The sequence below is a fragment of the Ambystoma mexicanum genome, chromosome 5p, assembly GCF_040938575.1.
Source record: "Ambystoma mexicanum isolate Mex_15411 chromosome 5p, UKY_AmexF1_1, whole genome shotgun sequence".
Lineage (NCBI taxonomy): Eukaryota > Metazoa > Chordata > Amphibia > Caudata > Ambystomatidae > Ambystoma > Ambystoma mexicanum.
This window is the reverse complement of record NC_090930.1, coordinates 305050304-305076676: the sequence shown is the minus strand read 5'-3', so window position 1 is coordinate 305076676 and position 26373 is coordinate 305050304. Positions and strand designations below refer to the sequence as shown.

General features: G+C 48.8%; 1 protein-coding gene across 2 annotated transcripts in view; it reads right to left on the bottom strand.

Annotated features, from left to right (window-relative positions):
• The window catches only part of CD99L2 (CD99 molecule like 2), a 629818-nt gene that overhangs the window by 180458 nt on the left and 422987 nt on the right, over positions 1 to 26373 (bottom strand). The gene's annotated exons all lie outside the window — the stretch shown is intronic.

Genomic DNA, 26373 nt, shown 5'->3' with positions numbered 1-26373 from the left:
GATGGAACATCCATGTGTTGCTATGAACACAAAAAGGTATTTAAGAGTAGGATTGTAGCTTTCATGCGGTCATGGCCTTTAACGGGCCGCCACCCTGCACTTGGGTAGGTCCGAGCTATGGGGTGTTAAAGGCCTTGTCCGCTCCCACCCCCCACAAAGGCGTGAAAGTCATTTGCACCCTCAGATTTACCAGGGAGTGGATGGTTTTCTCTTTTTTTTCCTCTGTCTGGAGATCAGCTCAGTGCCGGATGCCACTCATGAGGGAGGAAAAACAAAAAAGGAAAAACATGTCCGCCCCCCATAAAAATGGAAAAAGGGATTAGGTCCCATTTCGGATGATTAAGGGCATAAGAAAAATGTTAAAAAATGGTCGCCGTCATCAAAAAAGGGATCTAGTCACTTTTCTATTTTATGCTGTGGGTGGTGATTTTACCTGGGAAAGGCAGATTGTGATTGGTCAATCTGGCTTTCCCGGGTGCGAAGGAATGGATATCCAAAACTGTATGAAGATAGAGCTGAAAAGTGGTCCACCTAGAATGTCTATGCAGTGCTCTGGCCACTGCCATTTTATGGCAAGCCCTGCCCAAAGTACCATTTTGCCCTCCAAAAGTAATAGACACACAGCCCTCTTTAAAATCCTGGGCAGATCAACTGCAGAAAAGTTGAAAGGAACAGTAATCCTAGCCGAGAAGCTGTGCCTCTGCCTCACCTTTTCAGGGTGCACAGAGGAGATTGGTAAGGCGGGTGCTGCTGGTACACGAAGTTGATATCCTTTTAGACTATCACCACTATTTTATCTTTTAAGATAAAAAATACAGAGACTACTAAATGAACAAAATTCCTGCAGACTGGCTCAAAAGGAGATTTGCTAAGAAGTTGAGCTTAAAAACAGAAAGGCAAATCTACCATAACATCATCAATGTTGTGAAACAATCTAATTTGCTAGTTCAAGGACAGTTTTTGACATATTCTGACAGTTTCCACACTTTTTTAGACCTGTGAGTTGGAGTAGGCACTAGACACTTGGGAAAGAAATAACAAGACAAAAACCATAATATAACCAGCTACATACGCAAAATGATCAATCCGCCCTCCCCTACCAAGGGCCCTACTGAGGGACAAAGGCATGCGTCCAGCATGAATCTAGAGGAGTCTAAGTACCACAGTTCCTTGATTGGCAATGTTTATACCCTGGCTGTTAAAGGTTGACAGCAAGTAACACTACAGACATCACGTTGCAATGAGTAGAAACAACGCTGTGGAGGTAGATCATTCTTAGCACTTGCCCCAAGGATGAGGAAATCCATACCTTGTAAACTCAGACACATCCTAATATGTGCTGAATTCAAACAACTCAAAACCTTCCTCTACTGTCTTTTGGTTTGAATCTTGGAATCTAGTTGTGGCCTTGGTCAACCAGGTTCTAGCATACCAACTTGCTCATAGTTGTATTTGTGATTAATGTAGCCGTATTCCTCCCTTTTGAGGGTAATTTCGGCTCTGAATTGCTTGGAGCCAAAAGTGAAGCAACTGTCATTAACATGGGTTAAGACCTGTTTTGTAGCCAACATAGCCCACACCCACAGCAAATAAAACTTGATACTAGTGGAAAGGTGCGAATCGCTTTAACACCAGGCTTCACAGTTGTGTAGCAAATGCTGTTTTTGTTGTGCGGGTGAAGAAACATCCAGAAATGTACTTTTACAGAAGGTAGACGTGAAATCTGTATGAGCTGGTTTCACATTTTGATTTTCGGAAGCCAGCGCAGTGGAGCTCATGGCGAGCAAGCAGAATCCCCAAAACATGAAGCCGACCTGATGCAGATACTAAGTGGAAAAGGCACACACTTAGCCAGGCAAGGGCCTCGCACCCCACCGGGCAGGGTGGGTCCTCGTGCCGGACAGTGAACGGAGCAGGCGGATGCCCAGAGTGGGCACTGAGTGGGACTGAGCAGGATTATTGGTACTGCAAACAGATGCTAGCAATTCATGCCTGTAATGCACGGTTCACGACTATCATGTGGTAAGAGCCGGAGGATGTATTGATCATCTTATAATAATTCCTTAATGTTCGATGCAAATCATTGATTTGTATCATTACTGCAACATTATATTAGCATGAAAAACATGGAGTATGGATATAAACATTTTACAGCCTATTGTAATAACACTTCTCCAAATATTCAAATCTGTGATGCCAGCACTTGACAAGGAAGGGTACCATCTGGCAAACACTACAAAGGTGAATACAAATCCCCTCTCACCTGTGGAGCGGGAGATGGCTTAAGAACCGACATTTCAATTGAAAGCTTACCAAGTGTCTGTTTAACAAACACCTGCCCTTTAGTTGCAGTCCACTAATCTTTATTCGGCTAAAACTATGACACAGATACAACATAACAGCAACATAGAAAAATACATTTTCATATAAAGCAATGAGTAAGGCAAAAAAAGCAAATGAAAGAAAAAGAAACATTTCCCATCACACACGTAAATACATAGAGGGTTCCAATGGGGTGAATAGGCTCTGTGGTGCCAAATATTAAGAGCCGGATAGTACGAGGTGTCCCGTTTCCACATAAGCAGCATCACAGGGTCAAACACCAGGACTTCCACTATGCCTAGATGGAACAAGTTACTTACCTGTAACTGTTGTTCTCCAGCATGGGTCTGGCATGGATTCACATGCTCATGAATATTCCCCGTCGTCAGGCTGGGAATCCTCGGTAAAGAAAAAACCAGTATCAGTTTCGTTTCTGATCTGTCTTTCGTAGTAATAACCAATCACTGGTCTCTGCGTCATACTGACCACAGCCAATGACTGCCCTCTACCTAAGCACCGCCTCTGGCAGCCATCTTCAGATTTGGAAGCACGTGAAGTGGCAGTATGACCAAGTGAAGAGCCGCAGAGGGGTAGGCGGGAGGGTTCGCATGTGAATCCATGCCAGACCCATGCTGGAGAACAACAGTTACAGGTAAGTAACTTGTTCCTTCTCCAGCATGGGGTCTGGCATGGATTCACATGCTCATGAATAAAGAATACATAGCAGTACACACATGCACAACCACGGGAGGTGGCAAAGGCTCAACATTAAGCATCACATCAACTCAACATTAAGCATCTTACCTCCTCACCAGGCTCACCTCAGGCGAACAGGTTGCGCAGCACTGCTTGGCCGACCCTGGACTCCTCCCTGGAATCCCGGTCGACGCAGTAGAATTTCGTGAAGGTGTGCGTCGACCTCCACGTAGCAGCCCTGCATATGTCCAGCAGGGGCACACCAGATAGGAACGCCGTGGTAGCTGCGATCGCTCTGGTGGAATGGGCTCTCGGACGGCCAGGCAGCGGTCGGTTTGCCAACCGGTGACAGCACATGATACAGCCGGAGAGCCATCTGGAGATGGAAGCCTTCGAGAGAGCCTTCCCCTGATTGACAGGTCCAAAGTTCACAAAGAGTTGTGACGTCTTCCGAAAACCCTTCGTGCGGTCCACGTAGAACTTCAGCGCTCTAGCTACATCCAGCGAGTGCAAAGTCCTCTCAGCCGGCGACGAAGGCGACGGGAAAAACACAGGTAACACCAAGGGTTCGTTGAGATGGAAGTCCGACGGTACCTTGGGCATGAAGGAGGGGTGCGTCCTGAGCACTACCCTCGTGTCGTGGAAAGTCAAGTACGGGGCCTTGCAGGAAAGGGCCTGGATCTCTCCCACTCGTCGTGCGGAGGTGATGGCCACAAGAAAAGCTGTTTTCCACGATAGAAACTTCAACGGGGCCGAGTGCAGAGGCTCGAACGGAGGTCCCATGAGCTTGGTCAGCACCACGTTGAGCTCCCACGCCGGGGCCGGAGCCTTCACCGGCGGGAACGATCTGAACAGTCCCTTCATGAACTCTTTCACCAGACGATGAGACCACAAGGACGTCCGGCCCGTGGTTCTGGTGTATCGGGAGATCGCAGCAAGATGAATCTTGATGGACGCATGTGCCAGACCAGCTTTGGCCAGCGTCAGCAGGTACGGCAGTACTTGGGGAGCCGTAATCCGTAGAGGGTTAATCTTCTGTGCGTGGCACCAGACAGAGAACCTCTTCCATTTGTGTCCGTAGCATTTAAGAGTCGAGGACGCCCTGGCCTTTGCAAGAACCTCTCTGCAATCGGCCGGTATGTCGTATCCTCCAAACTCTAGCGCTGCAGGAGCCAGGCCTGCAAGTTCAGCGACTTCGGGTCGTGGTGGAGGATGGCGCCTCCTTCCCTGGAGAGTAGATCCGCGTCCGCCGGCAGCTTGATCGGCGGGGACGCTGACAAGTCCAGAAGGTCCGGGAACCATATCTGCCTCGGCCACGCAGGTGCGACGAGGATCATCCTGCACCGTGACCTCTTGAGCTGGTTGACGAGCCGGATTAGCAGAGGCAAGGGAGGGAACGCGTAGAGGAACAGGCCCTCCCAGGGGAATGAGAAAGCATCGCCCATGCTCCTCGTCTGGGGAAACCTGCTGGCGAATTCGTCGCCGTCGCGAACAGGTCGATCTGGGGTGTGCCCCACCGTCGGAAGAGGCGATCCACCAGATCCTGCCGTAGTTCCCACTCGTGGCACGAGCGCAGCTCCCTGCTGAGTGAGTCGGCGATGGTGTTTTTTATCCATGCCAGATGAAACGGCACCAGAAAAATCCCTTGGGCGACGGCCCAATGCCACAGGTCCTGCGCCTCCTTGGACAGCGCTGGGGACCTGGTTCCGCCCTGTTTCCTGATGTAAAACATGGTGGTGGTGTTGTCGGTGAAGATCCTCACCACCTTGCCTTTGAGGGACGGAAGGAAGGACCTGAGGGCCCAAAACACTGCACGGAGCTCCAGGACGTTGATATGTAGGGACTTCTCCGTCGGGAGCCAGAGTCCCCTTGCGTGCAGATTTTCGGTGTGCGCTCCCCACCCTTCCAGGGAGGCATCCGTGGTCACAGTCTCCTGGTGGGCTGGGGTCTGGAAGTCCATGCCCGCCGTCAGATGCGCGCGGGTGCCCCACCACCGTATCGCTCGTCGGAAACTCTCGTCGAGCTTGATCCTTTCCTCGAAGCTGCCCGTCGTCTGGATCCAGCGCGCATCCAGGAATTCTTGCAACGGGCGCATCCGGAGCCTGCACATGGGAATGAGGTAGATGCAGGAAGACATCATCCCAAGGAGGGACTTGATGGACCTCACTTTGGCCGCGTCGGCCACCAACATCCGTTGCACCTTGCCCAAGATGGTCCTGGTCCTCTCCTCCGACGGGGAGGCCAGAAGGGACACTGTGTCGAGCCTGGCTCCCAGAAACAGTGCGACTTGCGCGGGCACCAGGTGGGATTTGGCGTAGTTCACGGAGAATCCCAGGTCCGTGAGGAGTTGGACGGTCCTTGCCGTGTGGACCACGGCGAGCTCCCTCGTCTTGGCGCGGATGAGCCAGTCGTCCAGGTAGGGGTAGACGTGGATCCCCTCGCGGCGCAGCTGCGCCGCCACCGGTGCAAGGCACTTGGTGAATACCCTGGGTGCCGACCGTAGTCCGAAGGGAAGGGCTTTGAACTGGTAATGACGCCCTTGGACCACGAATCTGAGGAATTTGCGGTGCCCCTTTAGGATGGGAATGTGGAAGTAGGCATCCTCCAAATCCAACGACGATAGGAAGTCTCCTTCCTCCAGCTGACCCAGGACGTGCTGGAGGGTGACCATCCGGAACTTCTGCGCCTTGACGAACTTGTTCAGACGTCGCAGGTCTAGGATGGGGCGCCATCCTCCCGTCTTCTTCTTCACGAGGAAGTATCTCGAGTAGACTCCGGAGCCCCGAAGCCTCTTTGGGACGAGTTCGATGGCGCCCTTTCTGAGCATCGCCTTTACCTCCAGGAGAAGTTGAGGGACGTGAAGTTCTTTCCTGGCCACGGGGGGGACGCGCGGGCACCTTCTTTGAAACTCGAGCGCGTGGCCCCGGGCCAGGGCGTCCAGCACCCAACGGTCGGTGGAGATGGACTCCCACACGCTGACGAAGCCCGCCAGCCGGCCTCCCACCGGGGTGCTTCGGTGGGGGCCCGACCCCACGGCCGGTTCAATCCTGCTTGGACGCGGCCTTGCCGCCTTGACCTCCTTGGCGACGACGGCGGGGTCCGCTAGACTTGCCTCGTCCTCTGTAGGCCTCTTGCGACGACGAGCGGGCCGCTTGACGGTAGGAAGCGAAACCGCCGCCGGAACCTTTGGAGGTGCCCTTGCCTCCGCCGCTCCGAAAGGGCGTCCGTCGTTGCAGGACTCCAAGGGCCCGGGCCGTCTCAGTATCCGCCTTGATGGCCTGAAGGGAATCGTCCACTGTCTTCCCAAACAGGTTGTTCCCGTCGAAGGGCATGTCCAGGACTCTGGTCTGGACGTCCTGCCGGAAGTCCGTAGCTTTGAGCCATCCACGACGTCGAAGGCAAACGCCGTTGCCCAGCTGGCGGAACCCAGTGTCGGCGATGTCCGTCGCCACGGTGATGGCGTGGTCCGAGGCCACCTCACCTTCCTGCAGGATCTCAAGGGCCTCCGCCCTCTTGTCGTCCGGCAGAAAATCCAGCAGGGGAGCTATCTTGTACCAGAGCTCCCTGTCGTAGCGGGCCACGATAGCCAAGGCGTTGGCCGCTTTAATCGTCGTCGGCAGATGACTCTACGCCCCATAGTATCCAATTTCTTTCCCTCGCCGTCCGGCGGGGAAGTCGATGTGGAGGCCGCACCCCCCCCCGCTTTCTTCCTGGCTGCCGCGGAGACGACGGAGTCCGGGGTAGGCTGCGCCCGGAGGCATAGGGGGGCCGTGTCCGGGACCCGGTACTTTTTCTCGTACCGGTCTCTTCTAGCTGGCGTCGTGGAAGGGTTCTTGAGGAGGGAAAGGCCCTCATCCCAAATGTCGTCCAACAGAGGCACTGCGAGGACCGTCTTCCTCTTGGCCTCGCGCCGCTGATAAAGGAAGCCTTCCTTTTTCTTCTCCTCAGGGCAGAGTTGGAAAAGCTCGGAAGCCCTGGAGATCATGGAGTGGAAAGATCTGATCTCGTCGGGCGGAGAGGCCCTGGTGGGAGGCGACGACGGAAAATCCTCGTCGTATGCCTCGTCGTCCGTACCCGTCGCTGCCGTGTCAGCCCCCGTATCATCCCCTCGGGTGGACGGGGAGGAGGGCTGGAAGGGGCGCGACGGTTGAAAAGGAGGTGGTGGATGGATCCTTCTTTTCTTGGTAGGGGGAACACCAGAAGGTCCCGGTTCTGGATCCCCCGACGGGAGAGGTTCCTCGGTCGGTAACGGTAGCCTCGTCCTTATCTCGGAGCATAAGGACTGTATGGCCAACAAAATGGCCGCCGAGTTGTCTTGCGGCGCTGGCAGAGGGGAATCCGACGGGCGAGCAGGGGCCCCGTCGGTATCCTCGACGATGTCGTCGTCGTCACCTGCGTCGGGGTCCATTCCGACGGGCTGGCCTTCTTCCACGCCTAGGCCGTGGCTTAAGACCTCGATCAGCTCCTCTTCTGAGGTTGAGGCCGACTCTACGACGACGCCCTGCCCCCCCTTCTTCCCCACGGAGGGTTTCACGGGGGTCCTATCGATGGGCACAAAGGAAGACTCCCTCCGAGGAGGCAGGGAGATTCTGGGCCCTGAGGTCGCCACCACTGGTGCAGCCACCACAGGCTGAGCCAGGGCCGCCGCGACCGTTTCGATAGAGGGCTTGGTCGGATGGATCAAGGCCTTCACCACCTTAGGTGCGCTCACCGCCTTATCCTTGAGGGAGGGGGCACTGCCACGCTCCTCCTCTGCCTTAGAGCTCGACCGGGGCCTCTCCAGGAGCTTCGCCGGGTGCTCGGCCTTCCTCTTACCCGACCCAGAGCGTTGGCTCGTGGTTGATGGTGCCGGGGAGGGTGCGCCCTGCCTGGCGCCCGTAGAGCCCGACCGTTCGGCGCTCCCGGTGCCAGCGGACTCGCGGTGCTTGGCCTTATGTTGGGCCCCCGTCGCCGGGGCGCCCTCAAAGGTCTTAGAAGACCGCTCGGATTTCTTCTTCTTCTCGCCAAACGGGCTCTTACCCTCCAGCCAGTTGGCGAGACGTTGATGGCGGTCCTTCATGGTCCGTTCCGACATGTTGCCGCAAAACGCAGTCCTTCTCCACGTGCGTCTTGTCCTCATGAAGGCAGTAAAGGCAGAAAGAGTGTTCGTCCTCCTTGAAGACGTTCTGCAGCTGGCATCCAGGGCAGACCCTGAACAGCTTTCCGGGCGTCGAGCTTCCCTTCTCCTGGGCCATCTCCGAGACCGGGCCTGAGAAGCTTCTGGAGTCCTCCGAAGTGTAGCTCGACGAAATCTTCACCCTTGAGGGGCACAGATGAATCCGACACGGGTCCCCGTTGATCGGATGTAGGATCGGTGGAGCTTGAGGCTCTTTTGACCGAAAGAATCGAAGTTTTTTGTGAAAAGCGCGAAAAAATAGCACTAACGCTCGAGAGCAATAGCACGAGGATCCCAACACATGAACGTGCGGTAAAAATCTGAAGATGGCTGCCAGAGGCGGTGCTTAGGTAGAGGGCAGTCATTGGCTGTGGTCAGTATGACGCAGAGACCAGTGATTGGTTATTACTACGAAAGACAGATCAGAAACGAAACTGATACTGGTTTTTTCTTTACCGAGGATTCCCAGCCTGACGACGGGGAATATTCATGAGCATGTGAATCCATGCCAGACCCCATGCTGGAGAAGTAAGCATATTTGAAGAAGCATCCTGAGGAACCTGGATTTGTATATTTCTCGTCCCACACCCATAGACCCTAACATGTCACACTCCATTTGAGAGACGCGTCTGGACAACAACAGAAAACAAGCAATGGCAAAGCCAATAGTTTGGGCGTTTGTGGTCGTTTATTGCATTTTACATTTGTGTGAATGATTATTGAATATGGTAAATATGTGAGCCTTACATGCCTAGTAATTAATGTAAACATAACTGCCAGCAAGTTAGCATTTGTAGACACATCATTAGCAATAAACATAGTGTAAAGATTTGCATTCGCAGTGCAGTCGGATGTCTTTACTCTGTCCATTGCTATTGGCTTTGACAGGTGGGTGGCTCTGAGTGCCAGTAAGGTACAAGAGAGCTAAAGTATGTCCGAGAGGGTGTTTGTGCAGAGTGCAAAAGAGCCAGGGTCCAAGAGTGTGAGAGAGAGAGTGCAAGAAAGAGGCAGAGTGCAAGAGAACGGAGGCAAAGGACCCTAGCCTTGCAGGGACGACGGGTTGGGTGGGCCAGCGGGCGCCAATTAACAGGAGTGGGGCTGCTGGAACTGGTTCCCCAGTAGGGGTAGGGGGCAAGCTGGTTCTTGTGGGTGGTGCCCAGCATGCGGGGGGTGGGGGAGGGCGGCACAGTGGCGTGAAATGTTTGCATAAAAGGGGGGACAAAAGTGTAGCATAGCACAGTTCTCTGCCTGACCGTGGGGGATTTCGCACTGCTATGTTACCGCCGTCCAGACACGTGCCATCTGATCGCTGGCACCACTGTGCATTGCCTGGAGTCCTGAACTCTGGTTCCTGCCCGCCTTGTTGCTGCCTTTTCCTGGAGTTGGTCTTCGGAGAAAGAACGGGAGGACGCGTTTGTGTTCAGACTGCTGGCTTCCGGACATTAAATCTGGCTTTCGGTTACTCCCGGGCACACCCAGAGGATTACCATTTGTTGGGGTTTCAAGTAGGAGGGGAGTTTTACTTTGACAGGTGTCTGCCAATGGGTTGCTCCATATCTTGCTCTTACTTTTGAGGCCTTCAGTATATTACTGGAAAGGGCAACAAAAAGGGAATGCAAGGAGGCACACATGCTCCACTACCTAGAGGATTTTTTGTTCATGGGCATGCAGGGCATGACCCAATGTGAGAATGGGCTGAGGGCATTTCAGGAAGTGGCGGGCGTACTGGGAGTACCACTCGCCAGAGAGAAAACGGAGGGGCCTACATCTTTGTGTATCCTGGGGATCGAGATCGATTCCCACAAAGGGGTGTGCCACCTCCCTAAAGACAGGGTAAGTGATTGGCGGTGGCCTCCTGTTTGAAGGCCAAGAAGGGAACTTTGAATCAGCTACAGAGTTTGGTGGGGCAGCTGAACAAATTTGCATTAAAAATAATCCCAATGGGAAGACCTTTCTCAAGAGCAATTGCGGATGCTATGACCGGTCTGACAAAAGCACACCATCAAACACAGTTGTCCAGGGAGCTAAAGCAAGATCTGGCAATTTGGGACACATTTCTAGCTAACTTTAATGGAGTGCAGGTTTGGCCCACCAAAGTAAGACAGCATGGATTTGGAACTCTACACTAACGCCGCCAGGAGTGTCGGTTTTGGCGCAATCCTGGGGAACAGGTAGTGTGGGCAGCAGTGGCCCACAACATGGGCAGACAGTGGGCTGACCCGCAACATTACTTTCCTGGAACTATTCCCTATAATAGTGGCACTGGACATTTGGGGAAGGGATGTGCTGTTTTGGACAGATAGTATGTCTGTGGTGTGTTCATCAAAAGCCAGAAAGCAGCATGTTGAATGGTGTTAAGGTTGCTGTGAAGTGATTATTACTGTCATGTTTAATGAACAATGTGCGTTTTCAGGCTAAGCATGTGCCGGGCATGCATAACAATGCGGCTGATGCTTTGTCCTGTCTCAAACTACAGGATTTCCAGCGTGGCCTACCGACGGCAGAGGCAGCAATTACCCCCTTTCCAGAAATACTTTGGGGGCTTGGTGTCCAGAGGTCACCTCCTTGATTGAGAGTTCCATTGCACCACAGAAGACAAGGGCCTATGAGAAATCATTTAAGGAATTCAGAGAGTTTTGTGGGACACGGGGCATGACAGACCGGTTCTATCGAGGGGCCATGATCAAGTATTTGGCATACCTGCAAGAGATGGGGGGGTCTCCGTAGGGGTGGCCAAAACAAAGATGTCAGCCATTGGGTTCATGGCAGGTTTAAGTGGCAGCGTTCCTTAATCCACTGACTTTGCGGTAATAAAGTCATTGATTGGCTGGAGGAGGCTGGAGGGTCCACAGGCCGGTAGCAGGCGGCCGTTAGATCCCGACAAACTGGCCAGTATCATGGAGAGCCGGGGAAAAATGTTTAGAGACAAGTATGAGATATCCTTGTGTTGGGCGGCCTTCAACACAGCATTTCTTTGGGGGCATTCAGAATAGGGGAATTGGTTGGGTCCTCTATGAGCTCATTTGAAGGGGACAAGGTTGCGTATATTTGACAGATCAGCGATCTGCCCAGTAGCTCTAATAGGGACATTCTTAGTTCTCAAAGGTGGAAAGGGGGGCCCCTCTGTTTCTGCACAAGGACGGTTTCTGCCTGTCTAGGTTTCATTTCAGAAAGGCTTTTGAGAGGGCCCTGAAGGGAGTAGGGCTCAGGGGTTTAGGTTTCACCCTGCATTCCTTCCGAATTGGGGCGACCACCACAGCAGCCAGTTGTGGATGTGAAGAAAAGCAGATTAAGGAAATCGGGAGATGGAAGTCACAGGTTTACAAAAGTTACCAGGCCACACCTAGTACGTTAAGGGGGTCCAACAGCGAGAGGAAAATGGGAAGGGAGGAGGTTTCTTTTGTGGTTAGTGTGACATGTTGATGCTGCAGGGAGCGTGTATCCCCCAGGGCTGTTGGATTCCTGACATGGCTAACTTACTTTCTCTTCTGTGTCTGCAAAGGATACAAATGGCAAGGCCAGCGGTGCGGGTCGTGGGTCACTCCTTCATTCAGAGAATGGAGCAGAGGGTAGCGTAGCGCCCTGGACTGCTGGAAGACACGACAGCACTTGACATACACTGGATTGGTTCAGGGGCTTGCAGGTGTGCGGAGTGCGCCAACTGTTGGAAGCACAAAGGACTAACCCAGACCTATCAATTCTGCACATTGGGCAACGACCTGACAGTTGGGAGAAGAGCCCTGATGGAGCGTCCGTAGTTGCTTTTCGGTTTATTTGGGGTGTTTTGCCAAGGGGCTTTGCTCTCCTGGTCACAAATGATTCCGAGGTTGAACTGGGGGTTTCTAGGCCCTTCACATCCATTAAACATTTCAGTGTGGAAATTGAACAAAGAACTGGCTCGGTATGCCACATGCAAGGGGCGACTACAGATTGAGCATGGACTACTTAGGGGACCAAGGACATGTCATCAAGGTGAGGTGCATCTTTCCAGATGGGGGACGGAACTACTGTTATTTTACTTTTTTGGGCAGTGATGAGAACTTTTATGCAGGTGGGGGTGGCGTTGACTGGTGGCTCCGCGCCCCTCTGGCAGGTGGGGGAGGAACATGTGGACACTGAGGTCTCCTTGCGGGGGACTCTGGAACTGCTATCTCATGTGAGGGGGAGAGCGAATGAGGCCCCCCATCAGAATTGGCGAACAGCCATTGGGAACCCTGGCGGGGGGGAGGGAAGGGGGCGAGATCAGGGGGCAGTTTGGGCTGGTAAAGGTTCTGCCTCCTGGTGTCACCCCCCCACCCAGAGACCCAGAGAAGGGCATGGTGGGACGGAGATAGGGCCTCACCACCATGCACCGCCCCTAGGGGGCGGTGGTCGTGGTCCGCCTTGACCACCTGCCAGTGTGAGTGTATTATTGCGGGGTGTGGTTTTTAAGTTACATTTTTTGGTGTTTTTTTATGTATGATGTACAAGTGTGGCCACAATGGCATTCAAAACAGAAACTGTGTGAAGACTAAATTATCTCCTGCCTCAGCACTGTCCCCTTGCAGAGATCAAGAGTATGTGCGGAGTTGCAAGAGAGATGGGGTGCAAGTGTATTATGGCTGTATGAGAATGATGCTTAAAAAGGGAGCATGTGCGTGAAAGATGATTGCTGAAACGTTTAGTGTGGGCGATGCCCTGCAAATAAGGATAGGTTGAGAAGTAAGTAAGATGCAGGACGAAGGGTGTGTGTGAGTGAGACTATTTGTAAGGCTTACTGAGGAGAGTTCCTTTATCATTAGTACATTTTATTAGCTGGACTTTAATATTTTTGATCATATGTCGAGCAGACCTGCAGTGCACGCTCTTTCTGCTGGTTGCAGCAGGCTACTATGGCTTTGCTTTTTGCATAGTGTAGCGAAACCCCTTAGTGCCCGCACCAGAAGCAATGCAACCCACTAAGGAAAAAGGCCGAGCATACCTTTTGCAAGGAGAACAAGGTTTTATTTTCACAAAATAGAGATACACCAGAAAAGCACTCTGCTGCCGCGGAAAGTTCTGGCAGAATCAGTACGAGGAACATGTTATGAAGGCACACAGAATCATCAGTGATGCAAGTTACATAATGTACAATCCAAATGGCTGGTTGGTGAGACACTATACATAGGCTATGTGCTCCATAACGGATACCAGGCCATTGATCCCAGCACCGTCTGTCCATCTTCCATGTGGGCTCCTCCTTGCACGTCATCAGGCATGGATCTGCAATTAAGTGGTTATTAGGTGAAGAAAAACAATACATGATCCATCTCTAACCTACCTGGTACCTTGGAATGCTGGGGGTCTTGGGACTGGGTATCTGGGCGCTATTACTTAGAGCTGGGACAGGGAAGGTTGGAGGCTCGTGCTCTGCTTCTCGTGAGATCGCTTTTCGCAGAGAGCTCTCAGCCGCCTCGTGGCCTTGCGAGGAGCATTCCTTATGAGATACAAATGCTGGCAACATGAGACAATGAAGGACCTATGAATCTCTGCTGCTCTGGCCTTTCTCACCGGTGCCAAAGCTACAACCTATTCCCGCATGCATATACTTATTCCCATGTGTGTGGCTCAGGCCTGCGGATCTGGCTGCAGCGTAAAGCTAGGTCACGATTTCAATATGGCTGCTACTATCTAAGATGCCGTTTGATTCCCAATGTACCCTAATGCCAAAGCAAGCACCACACAATAGCCCTCCCCATACAATAGCCCCTGCCAACAACCCTCTCCCCCTGTATCCTCCCCAAGTCCCTACTGCACACTTCCAGGCCTCTGCCTCATCCAAATGTGCTTGTTGGTCTGGGACGATCGTCTCTCCTTTTCAACATTAGCTGCAGCATGCTGCAACGTAAATTGTTTGCAAGCAACAAGTTCAAATTGTTTAAAAGACTAAAATAAGTATTGCATAGAATTTAAATGAGTACACTTTGCTGGCTAAACGAAGATCGCCTTTTGTGCAAGCGATTAGAAGTGGGAGGATTACGACAAAAAGCGATAGGTAGTTATAGCAGGGCCAGCTGAAGCAGTCAGGTATTACGGCTTGGGGGTTGTGGGGCAATTCCCAAATTATGGCTGGGGTACCACTCTTTGTTTAGAGCGGAGAACCGTCTGAGGCACCCTAGGCATGCATGCATTACAAAGGAAAGAAATACAGCCAGGGGCTCAATAACCCGTCAATTATGATGAGACGGCCAGCCACCAGGGAGCTGAAACACTAAATTACACAGAGAAGCAATTAATCCTTTGTCAGCAAGGTGATAATGTTGAGAAATCGGAGTACAAAGGTATTACAGGGGCAGGCAACGCCCTAAAGGACTGCAATATGTAACGCATCTGACAGGCACATATTGCCTTGCCACAGGGGTGTTGCTAGGTCTGAAAACAATCTGGGCCTATGCTAATTTTAGGACTGTTGGGACTTGGGGCTAGCTAGCCTTTTGGTTGTAGTCCCTTAGCTTTTATCCGGGGATACAACCAAAGGACCTGGGGCTATAACCCCTAAGCCCCCCCACCCCCTAGCAACGCCTCTGCATTGTCAAAAGGAAGCAGGCTGTCAACATGGCTGCATGTGCCCGCCTGTGCCTCGGTGCCTCTTTCACCCGAGAAAGTTGAATAGCCCTGATGCTGTCACTGGGTTATGTTTTGTTGATTTACACCACTCACTGTTACCACCAAGGGGCAGTCTCCATGCGCTCGCGTGGCTCTGCAAGGAGGATGGGTTGGTTAGGTAGGGATAGGATGGGTCTAGAATCAGGAGAAACTGGCGTCTGTGTGTGTTGGGTTGATTGTGTGCACTGGCTTGTATCAGTAAGGGTGAGCCCCAATGCATGGGTTGTTTGTGTGTTAATGTCTGTTATGTGGGATGTGTGTCTGAGTGAAAAGGCGAGGCGCCGTCTCCTGCCAGGCAAGCTGTTAGTAAATAAATGCAAAGATCAGCATCCATTCCTACAAGGGGAAAGGGGTGCTGATCTTTACAAAAGGCTGTCTGACAGGGTGCCTGTAGCCCATTAAGCTGGGGCTCGAAACGGGGGGTGGGGGGAGGGGGGTCGGCCAAACTAGCAGGCAAGCGACACCGACCCCCACCTTCCCCACCCCTGCCATTAGGCTACGCTCCGCCTAATTTTTCAGTGCCACCTAAGGCACTGGGCTTTTGTCTATCCAAGAGTTGCTCTGCACCTGATCAATTAGTGAAAGATGTCTCACAATCTTCAAATCTTGTATAACAATCACGTCTGCATTTTCTAAGAATGTATTGTCTGGCAAATACAATCACCCAGGTAATATGTTCATATGTTCATTTCCCTAGGAAATAGTCTGCCCACTGCGTTGAAAATGTCACCGATCACCGCTGAAAACCACATGTTATTGTGCATAATGGCAAGGAAACTTCTAGGGCGAGAGCGCCTGTCTTATATCAGCCTCCTGAGTTAACGAACAGGGACAACTCTACACATCGGTTACCAGGTCATTCAAACGTGAGGCCATTGAGGAAAGCCAAAGACAGTCCTAGTTCACGAATCGAAAAGCCAGAGCAGACCCATGCAACGCACTACCTGCTAGTGCAAACAAGGACCGATGCCACCCCACCAAGTCCATAAAAAGCACTGGCCAGCGGGAAAGCCCCTTTCCAAACGTCACAACTGGGGTTCTATCATGCGAAGGAACACGTTCCCAGCCCGCCAGCATCCGATTACTAGTATTTACAGAAACTCTTTAGAATGGAGTGGCAAAACGTCAATAGGAATTTTCCCAAATGTTCAGTGAAATACAATTAAGGCGCGTTTACTGTGCATTACTTTAATAGCCCACTACTGATGCAGCGTCTGTTCAGTCAACAGCATCACACGCCACTCCATGTAAACATCACATTCCACATGCCCTGCACCACCATCAGCCCCAAACACCCAGGCTGGGAGTCGAGAGTACAGGAGAATATGTATTCAAGGAGATTTCCTCCGTTTTCATCAGCTAAGCCTCGCTTGAGAACAGTAAAGGACAATTGCTTCCGTTCTACAAGGGCTGCGCATTAGGTGAACGCACATCGTTTCTCAGATGAACACTGATGAAGAGGTTATGCACGCTGTTAAATACGGTGAATATAGCATGCTTCTAAAACTTTACTTATACTTGCTGTTAAAGAAATGTTTGGTCCTTAATTCATACATTTGTCAGCTTTCAGACCACTGAGGGCCTGACTTACAAAAACACTTTTGAATGGGAAAACCCCATTGAAAAAGGCTTTGTAAAATCGGACCCTACCATGGACATCATTTTACCAAAATGCCAGGGGTAGTGGAAGTGACATTACACGACCCTTGACCTCCGAAGACATCACAGGAAGGGATGTCCTTTGATCCTCCACCTCCAAGTGACATCATGGGAAGTGATCGCACACAACCTTTCACCCGTTGACAAAACAGGAAGTCACGTCACATAGCATTTTGACTCACATTTTGGTTACGTTATCACTAATCTGACATACATTTTATACAAGAATGGATCCCCAAATGTAGCGTTAATATTAGTGTTTATAGCCCCATACTACCAAATTACTGTGAATGTAAACGTACGTACATCATTCGGGTAAACTGTAAACAGAGCATCTCTAAAAGGCCTAAACCCCAAAGTGCAGACATCCAATGCCTGCCAAGTGTCTGGCACAGACTGGAAGCAGCAACTGACCAACACAAGTCCAACGAGAAGACAGAGGCTGTAGCACTTCATGCTTTTACACTTGGCCAATACGAGCAGGAATGTTCTGGTCATTAGTGCACTTTGACCCATTGCACAGCAACCCACTCCGCCAGTCACCCAGAGCCTGAATATCACACAACCATTTTCACCATGGGCACCCCACCATCTACTGTGAGTCGCTAAGGGCCCTTCGTCAACAGCTTTAACTGTCTGGCACCCACTCCTGCCCTCCAACACTTTACACTGCCAATGCCTTGCTCCAACACCTTCATGTTTACACAGTGCCACCCTCCAGCAACTTAAGTCTCCAGCATTCCCCAACAGCATTAACCTCAAGCAAACTAGCAACTTAAGTCTCCAGTACCCTCCTTCAACACCCCAACAGTGAGTCTCAATTACCCTCCTCAAACATCTTACATCTGCATTCAATGTATTTCAAGTCTCTTACAACACATTACATCTCAAATTCTCTCTACCAACATCTTTAAGTCACTAGTACAACATCTTAAGTCGCCAGTTCCAGCCTCCATAAAATTGAACCTCAAGCACACACCTCAAACTGGTGGTTATGAATGATTTGAAACCTTTAAGCCATCACCTTTCTGTTGTGTATATTTGGTAAGTAACCCGCAGTAAACAGCAGTAGCAGCAGATCCATGACATCACCCCTAGAAAAGTCCCATTTTATTATTTTCTTTGGTCCTTAATATGTTGCTTAATGCCAGCCTCCTCCAGCTTCTAAGCATTGAGCAGGAACTAAACCCATGTTGCACTGCATGCAAATGTTGCCAAGACAGGTGTGTTGTCCTGGAGCTATACTTCCAAACATAAATATTTTTGCTTGAGGAGGCAACCGATAGTTTACTTCAAAGGCAGAGCGCAACTTCATGTAAATTAATGATCTAACCTTGCGTCTATCTACAGTGTGCCTGTGATGCAGGTCTGGTAGTTTTGCATCAGGTCACATAGTGACTAGGCGGGATTGGCGGCAGAAGCCACTGGCGCCCACCCCTCTCATCACAGGCTCAATGGCTCGCTGGATGTGCAAAGCAGACAACGAGAAGCACTGATGATATTTGCATACATGCTGTGCTGTACTGCAGGCTGCTCTTACCCATTCCCAGCTAGGTAAGCCTAGCCACCCATACCCTTCCTGTTGCTACAGTGCTGGGTATGAGCTGTACAGGCAGCCCCGCCCCTGAACCCAACCATTCAGGCCTTCTTCACCAATGGACTGCCAACCTGTTAGTGATGGCGGCTTCATGGTAATGCGATCTAGGTCCCAGGTGAAAAAAGCTATGGCACATTTAGCTGCATTTGCAACAGCCTTTTTCAGGTGCAACACTGATCTGCTCTTGGCACTGCCTCTGTCCAGTGCCCCTGGGGTCGCAAGGACTGGTCTAGGGGTAGCAGAGGGGGAGCCAGGGGAAGCAGCTGCTACACCTGGCAACCCCCAAATGACGTCCCTGCACCCTACGTGTTTTAGTAAAGACATGGTTTACAACAGGACAAGCCTAAATAATGTTGCGAATCAAACGCGGAATAAATATAAACGAGACCCAGGCAACTTCAAACACCAACTTGTAGCCCGTTCCTGCACACAATCGCATTGTGCAAACCACCAATACACACTCGAGCACAGGCAGTTGCAATGCTTGAAACACTTGTGTATAGGCGCGTTATAAATGCCATATCATATCATTATGTCTTTCAGAGGCCGGACAGTATGTGCTGCAGCTCCCTGTGATTTAAAAAAAACTTTTATTTACATTTGTAAAGTGCTCTAAACCCAGGGGCATCAAGGCGCTAGTTGAATTACAAGTTGCAGAGAGTGAGAACATCATTCAACAAAAAAGACAAAGGGGGTAATTTTGTGGAGGCCTACATAGTAGGTAAATAGGCAGTGGCTGAAGTTCAGGGAATTTCTTAAGAGCTTGGTTTTCAAAAGTTTGCAGAAGGACCAGTAAGACTGCTCAGATCTCAGGACTGGTGGTAGAGTGTTCCACAGTTTTGCTTCAATCAACGGGAAGCTGGAGCCACCTGCTCTGGCCCACCTCAAACTTGAAATGACGAGACAGTGAGACTAGGCAGATCTGGTTGGTCTCAGTGACTGGGCTTTTGTGAATTTCTGTGCAAGGTAAGGGGGCAGAATTTGAGAGGCCCTTATGGGTAATTGCACACATTTTTAATGTGATAGTTTCTCGTATTGGGAGCCGGTGGGCAGCCTTCCTAACCTCCGAGATATGTTCTCGCCTCGGAATGTTGTGGGCGACACTGGGTGCATTGTTCTGGATAACTTGCATTTTGTGGATATTCCACGTAGAGGTGCCTGCAAACAGAACTTTGCAGTAGTCTAGCCAGGTGGCGGTGTAAGGCAGCTGTCGACAGATAAGAAGGGCCTGCAGGAATTGATAATTTTGGTGGTGTGGGCAGCAGTAGATGCAATTGCATTGACATGAGTTAGTGAGAGGGAGCCATCAAGGTGAACTCCCAAGATCTTCACTGTTGAAGAGATTGGGATCGTGATGCAGTCAATGATGAAGAATCGGTAAAGTTGGTTAATATCCCTCTGTAGGGTGTATGTAAATAAAGGGATGTTAGTTGAAGTGGTTATCTTTCCCACTGAGCATTCAGGAAAATAAACGTAAACGGTTCTGTGCGATGAAAAAAATATTTATGGGCAAACTACTTTCTTTTGCTTTGTAAAATTATAAATATCAGGCATTTTAAATGGCAACACGAATTTGACAATACCTCCATGCTGCCATGGGGGAGAGAGACCTCGTTTCAGCACTGTAAATTATGCCAGTGATGACTGCCTGGGAGAAAGCGGCCCTATTGCGGCAACAGCACTCACAGTAAAGCAAGGAGTTGAGAGGAGGCCAGTGGATGCAGCAGATGGGGTGGGCTGGAAAGGGACGAAGCATGGCACGCAGGAGGCCGACAAAGGAAGGATCGAAAACTTGATTGGCAGAATCCCTGTAGTAAACTTGCTCATTGATTGAAAAGGCATAGGCTCACAAATGAACAGATTGTGTGTTTCTTGTTTAACACCCAGGCCTTGCACGTTAACATGCCAACCATTTTCTGCTTCCTGCACCCATTCTTTCTTTTGTTGTTAGCAATGGTATGGCACCAAATGCGCCATAAACAGAACTGTACTGGAATCTCTTGTATGGAATGAGACATGTTGGCAAGTATGCATCTTGCCCAAGTCCTACTGGTTAGGATCCAAAGCAGACAGCCACCTGGGCTGGAGGGCGCCATTATCTGATTTGTAAAATGTTTAGCAGTAGGCCACAAATTCCGAGGCTATCCACATTGATTTCTGGGAAGAGAAAGTCAGTTAGTTGCTATTTCTTGGTCTTCCATACATATGAACAGTGTTCATTGATTGTCAAATGAAGTAGAATGTTAAAAATAATTACAACCCAGTAGAGCCCTTCATAAAATAACAGTATAAATCTATAGATTAAATAAACTCGAGAAAAGAGACTCGGCTGGAATGTACCGAGGAAAATCCTCAATAACCACAAACTAACTTTCAGGAATTACCGTCTGCCAGAGTACATCTAAAAAGAACATGATCTAGCCTTGGATTACAAATTCCTTTTTGGAAACTGAGGGAGACTTTTAAAGGTTAACATCAGGGAACCAAGGAGTGATGTGGTTCATCAGCGAGAATACAAATCGTAAAGAGATTTCAGTAGGATACTTACACAGGGTAAATCAAACGACTATAAACACAGTTACTAAGCGTTGAAAATATTGTCAAATACAGTTACTGAGGAGATACGAGCGGTTTGCCCAAGGTCACACACCTGTGCTTAAGTTAGGCAGTCAGGACTAGTATTCTGAATTCCCAGATCTAGAAATGGCAACTGAGCCACAAGACAACATATCCTGAGAAGAAAAATGTAACTGGTGATGACATTACACAAGTCACCAAATATTTTGTTGGATAAATATCATTCCCACTATCATTACCAGTTTACATTATGTCCTGTTACAAAATGATCAAGACTTCTTCGCAGAACATTTCCAGTTTCATTATGCCCAGATAGCACACTTTCAGTACACTCCCTTTGTACATTATTGCTAGTTTACACTGTGCCCACTATGCAAACAATATCCAGTTTCCATTACACCACACTGTGGCCAGTTTCAATTATGTTCATGTAACCCATCTTTACTCGGACAGAAATGATCTATTTCGATAGTATGTAAATTCCACCTTCTGATACTGGTGCCTGAAAGAAGAGTAGCCATTTTTCCTCAGAGTGGCCTAGGGCTCCGACAAGCTGCAAGTCTTCAACCGGCGTTAGAACTAGCAGTAAAACAAGTGTGTGCTGACCTGCTAGACCCAGTACGCCTCAGCCAGACTGCAAGCAGACAGTCCTGGGTGGGGCCTCGGACAGCACTTCCCTCTGGGAACTTTTTTTTTATAGCAAATGATGTCCTATCCGCTATGGCAGATGTTCCACTAGTCTTATTGCTAGACCAGAGTTTTGCACTGATGGAATTTTAGGATCTGCAACACTGGAACCACCAGCACAATTTCTGTCTTTGGGCCAGTGCTAAGAGCACAAATTGGTCATCTCATGCATTGCTAATCGTAGGACTGGCTAAAGAACAAACAGCCTCTCACGAGTTATTAGACCTCACAGGAAGCTTCTTACAACATAGAAGGTGTGAACTTGCATCACATCTCCTGCTCCCAGATTGGCAGCAAAACAAATGTGCATATCACAAATTACCTACAGAGGCCTTTGAAGTAGGCAGAATACTGTATAAAATTAAAGTTCTCTGGCATCCTTTTTAAAAATAAATTTTATTTACACATTTCTTTTTGCATTTTACATCAATTCATAATCATTTCCCCCACCCCCAATAATAGCAAACAGTCAGTACAGACGCAAAAATCTTCCTGAGATTTTTCTCCTATTGTGCACTCTTTTTCTGATAATTGTATATTATACTTTTCAAATCTACAAGTTTTGACATTTCATCTAACCAACATTCTTCTGTGGCATCCTTCGGAGTTCTAGCGCAGACAGGTTAAAGGGTAACCTTTAACCTGTGCGGTTGAGGAGTGGATAAAAAATGTGGCATTTGACATACAAACATAAGATTACATTAGTAAAATTCGACGTATCCTAGCTTCGACATCAGTGTCTTCATCACACTTGCGATTAGTTGATCCTGCTGCGATGCACCACACGAAACGATGGTCCGAGAGTGAACCCACAACGTGTGAGGCCCGCTGCTCTCAGTAACAACCCCATTTCTGCAACAAGCAGAGAAACGATGCCAGCACTGAAGCAGGGTTACTCCAGCAGACAGGCACAGGTAAAGGAGCAGTTACAGTGGGCATTGTAGAGAGTCAAGCGGGCGTCTGCAGGGCACTTGATTCAACTACCATTGCGGGGACACTAGGAGACGGACCAGGTGGTCTTTGGAGGAAAGAACGTCACGTCAATTTGTTGCACACATTATGAATGCCAAGTCACACTGCTGCATAGCAATGGCAGGACAATGGGAAACGCTGCGCGAGTTGTTAGGAGCCAATTCTAAAAAGGTACAATATACAGTTTAGGATTCTGTGGTCTTCTATAATAATTGTGTGCATGTAACAACTATACAAATATACTATACAAATAAAGAGGTAGAGAAAATATATAACAAAATACCCCTAAAGTATCAAATGGCTAAATATCTTTAAAAAACAACAATGGGAAAATGTCTGCAAACACATAACACTGCAGAACTCCGATGCTGGAGACACCAACTTTGGTGAACCCGCCACCAAATGTCTTGTCTGGCAAAGCAACTAGATTCGCCTGCACCTTGGAAAAGATGGAGGAAGGAATTTTGGGCACAAGTGGGCAGGAGCAATTTGAAAACCTACCACCATTAAGTCAAGCAGGATTCCATAGACTCAATGACTCTGAAAAATGTGTCAAAACTACTGGACAAACATTACAAAAACAAGCGAGTGTAGTATTTGAAAAGGTACCACTTCAGGAAGAGGGCGCAAGAGGACGGACGGGGAATCTGAGCAACATGTAAAGTCCCTATGAGTTCTAATGATCTCATGTGAGTTTAATGAAGATTTTGAAGAACGCTTAAAGGATCGATGCATACTGGAATGCAGAGAGAGCAAAGTGCATGATGCCCTGTGGTCCAAAGTGAACCCCTCACTGCAAGAGGTATTGAGAGCGGCCAAGGAAGTTGAGCACACAAGCCCGTTAGTCAAAGAAATAGAGAGGAAGATGTAGAGCCAGCCACATCCTCAGAAATGCACGCTATATAAGTCAAGACAGGTCCAACCATGTGGGAGGACACATAAGTAAGAGAAAACAAGATGCACAAGATGCTATCGATGTGATCATCTTACATTTCAAGCAGTGACACATGCCCAGCCACTAAAGTGGTATGCAGGAAGTGTTACAGAAGTATCTATGCGCTTACCGCGACTCTTGACTTTTATTTTGACCCCCTTTTCACCCTTATATATGGGTGAAGACCCCCCCCCCGCACTCCCACTAAATGCATTATATACACAATACCCATCCCCACATATATATGGGGTATGAACGGGGTTGAAATAAAAATGTCAAAATTTTCGGTGGTCGCAGTAATAGTTTGATCTCCAACAGAAGAGATTGGTTTGCCAACTGTTGCCAGAGCACGTGTTCTTCAATGAATTGTGTAGAAGAAACATGTGAACAGTAATAGATACCAACCATGTGATCTATGGAGGAAAGTGCATTGAACTGGTGGGTTGGTTTTGAGTGGAACTGAAGTTCAGGGATTGCGTAGCTCGTTTGCTCAGTTGGCCACAACAAAAAAATACAAGGGATAAGATTAAACCCCATGCTGATGATCAGTCTTTGCCTGTGAAAAATAGTAATAAGTCTGTTACAACAATGTGCAGTCTTCCAGAAACTATCAGGGGAAGAGCATGACTTTTTCAGAGAGGATCTAGGATGCCTGAAAGGTTTCGTAGACCAAATAGGACTCAAAACAGGAGTCTACAGCGGCGGTGCACAGAGTTAGAGATGTCTACACAATAAAGTACATTTGGCTCTCTCATCAGGGGAGAAACAAGAGAGTTGAATTGGCCAAATGGCTATGTCCCCTTGTAGTGGTGGGCAAACCAAATGGAAAACCGAGTCTGTGTATTGGACTAAGGGTCCTTAACAAATGCATCACTCCTGACAGGCAATGGCTGCCTAACAAAGCAAAACTACACATTAGCACGTTGCACATTAGTGCATTAGGAGAAGCCTAAATATCTTCTACCTGGAACTTAAATCTGCCTACCATCAAGTGAGACTACACTCGTTTTCCAATAATCACACTGCCTTTATAACACCAGAAGGATTATTTAATTGTGTGTGGATGTCGTTTGGTTTAGTAACAGTGGCAGCTGTTTTCCAAAGAATCAAGTAACAACTGTTCCAGGAAGAAAAGGCTTTCCACGCTTCCCGGACGATGCGCTGATATATGTGAAAGAACCTATGGAACACAAAGAAGACTACCAAGAGCATTGTCCATTCTTAGGGAAGCGAGAATGACCCTAAGCAAGGATAAGTGCAAACCCTTTAAAGATTAAATACAATATTGAACACATGCATAGTCCAAAGAAGAATTGTTATCGTTTTTAGAAATGGCAGAATAAGTTTGCTGGCACCACAGCTAAAGTGAGAAAATAGGCGAAGAAAGGTGTTTCATTTGTGTGGAACAAGACACGCGAATCGAAACAGCGTTGAATGAAGCACCCTCTCTAAGGAATTGTCAACCATCCACGATAAGCATTGTGATCACAAACAAAAGTAACGAAAGGCTGGGGAAGTCTTGACGCAGTGATGGCAAACAAAAAAGCATACAAAAAATTGCATCAAGGGTGCTGAAGGAAACGGAAAATAATGATTCCATTATAGAGAAATACGTTTTGCCATAGAATAGGCAGTAGAGAAGTCCCAGCCCTTTTTAGGGGGCACTCAAATTGAACTGTGATCGAACCATAAGCCGTTGAAAGAAATTCTAACCACTAACGGTTTGGATAATAAAGTCATTTTGCTTGAAGAAATGGGTGACCAGTCTGAAATATAGAATAGGTAACGGGAACGAAGAATAGAGCATCTTACTATTTAACCAGACTAACAGACAATGAGGAAGCAAACAATACGGGGGAAGCCCTCCAGATAGTCTCTCCATTGAACAGAAAGTGATATCCAAGGAAGAATGGGGCACTGCAATGCAGAGAACGAAAACTGAACAGCGTGAACATCCTGCGCAGAAAGTCAATCTAGCAAGAAAGGATTCCAAGAAGCGGGAGGTCCACTGGAGGGTCACAGATGAACTGTATAGGGCTTTATGTGGCCGGGTGATCAAATGATGCCACTTGAAAGAATACGAGTGAGGATCATCAGCCAACCACATGAACGTCACCAGGGTATGAACAAAACTAAACACAGAATTAGACAGGACTTTTGGTGGCCTGAATGTGACATTCAGTATAAAAGGGGTCAATAGCAAATTACCCATATGTAAGAACAGTGACAAGGCTGCTCCACACGCAGTAACCCCATGGCAGTTATGACAGTGTCCAGCATACCATGGAAGAGGGTGGGCTTTGACGGTATAGGGACCATATTGGGATTAACATCACAATCGTATTGCATAGTTTTAATGGATTTATTAACTAGATGGGTATAAGTGGGATTTAGCCAAAACATTTGCACAAGAGATGTACTCCTATTATTAGATAAAGTTTTGAAGGAAGACGGGTACCCCACAGATATTAACCGACAATGGGGTTAATTTTTTGTTTCTCAGGAAAAGGAAGCATTTCTTAAGAGTAATGGAATTAAGCACCATACCAGTTCGGTATATCCCCCTTAAATTAATGAAATTGTTGAACGCTTCTATCAGGTAATAAAAAACAGTATACAGGATGCTCTTTCAATAGGAGAGAACTGGAAACAAGTATTTACCAACACTGTGGTTGTGCAGTTAACCACAGGTGTTTGGCCTTTTGAGTTGTTCAGAGGAAGGAAGCCCAATACCAAGGAAGAGTAGTACGATCAGGGATAGATAAGTGGGTAACAAGTCAGGATATGATAGCCGCAAGACAGCTGTCACACAAGAATACAAAGTAGGCGATTGGGTTTGCATATCATTTCCCAAAACTTGAAAGGACAAGCACGAGTATGGTTGTGTCCATGGAAAATAACAAAAAGTTACCCAATGGGGCTGTTAGGACCACAGATGGTAGGGTGTGGAATAAAAACAGGATGAGAAAGTCGCATGAGCCATCTCAGGAGGTTTGAACAAGGAGGGAAAGCGACAACGGAGTTGAGTGTATGAGGAATAGGAACTCACGCCTTAAGGGCACAGTAAACTCTAGCAATGATGATTCTGCTAAACACATAGCAGGCCCATGTCCATACGTGATTATGCAAGTTAAGGTACACACACCACAC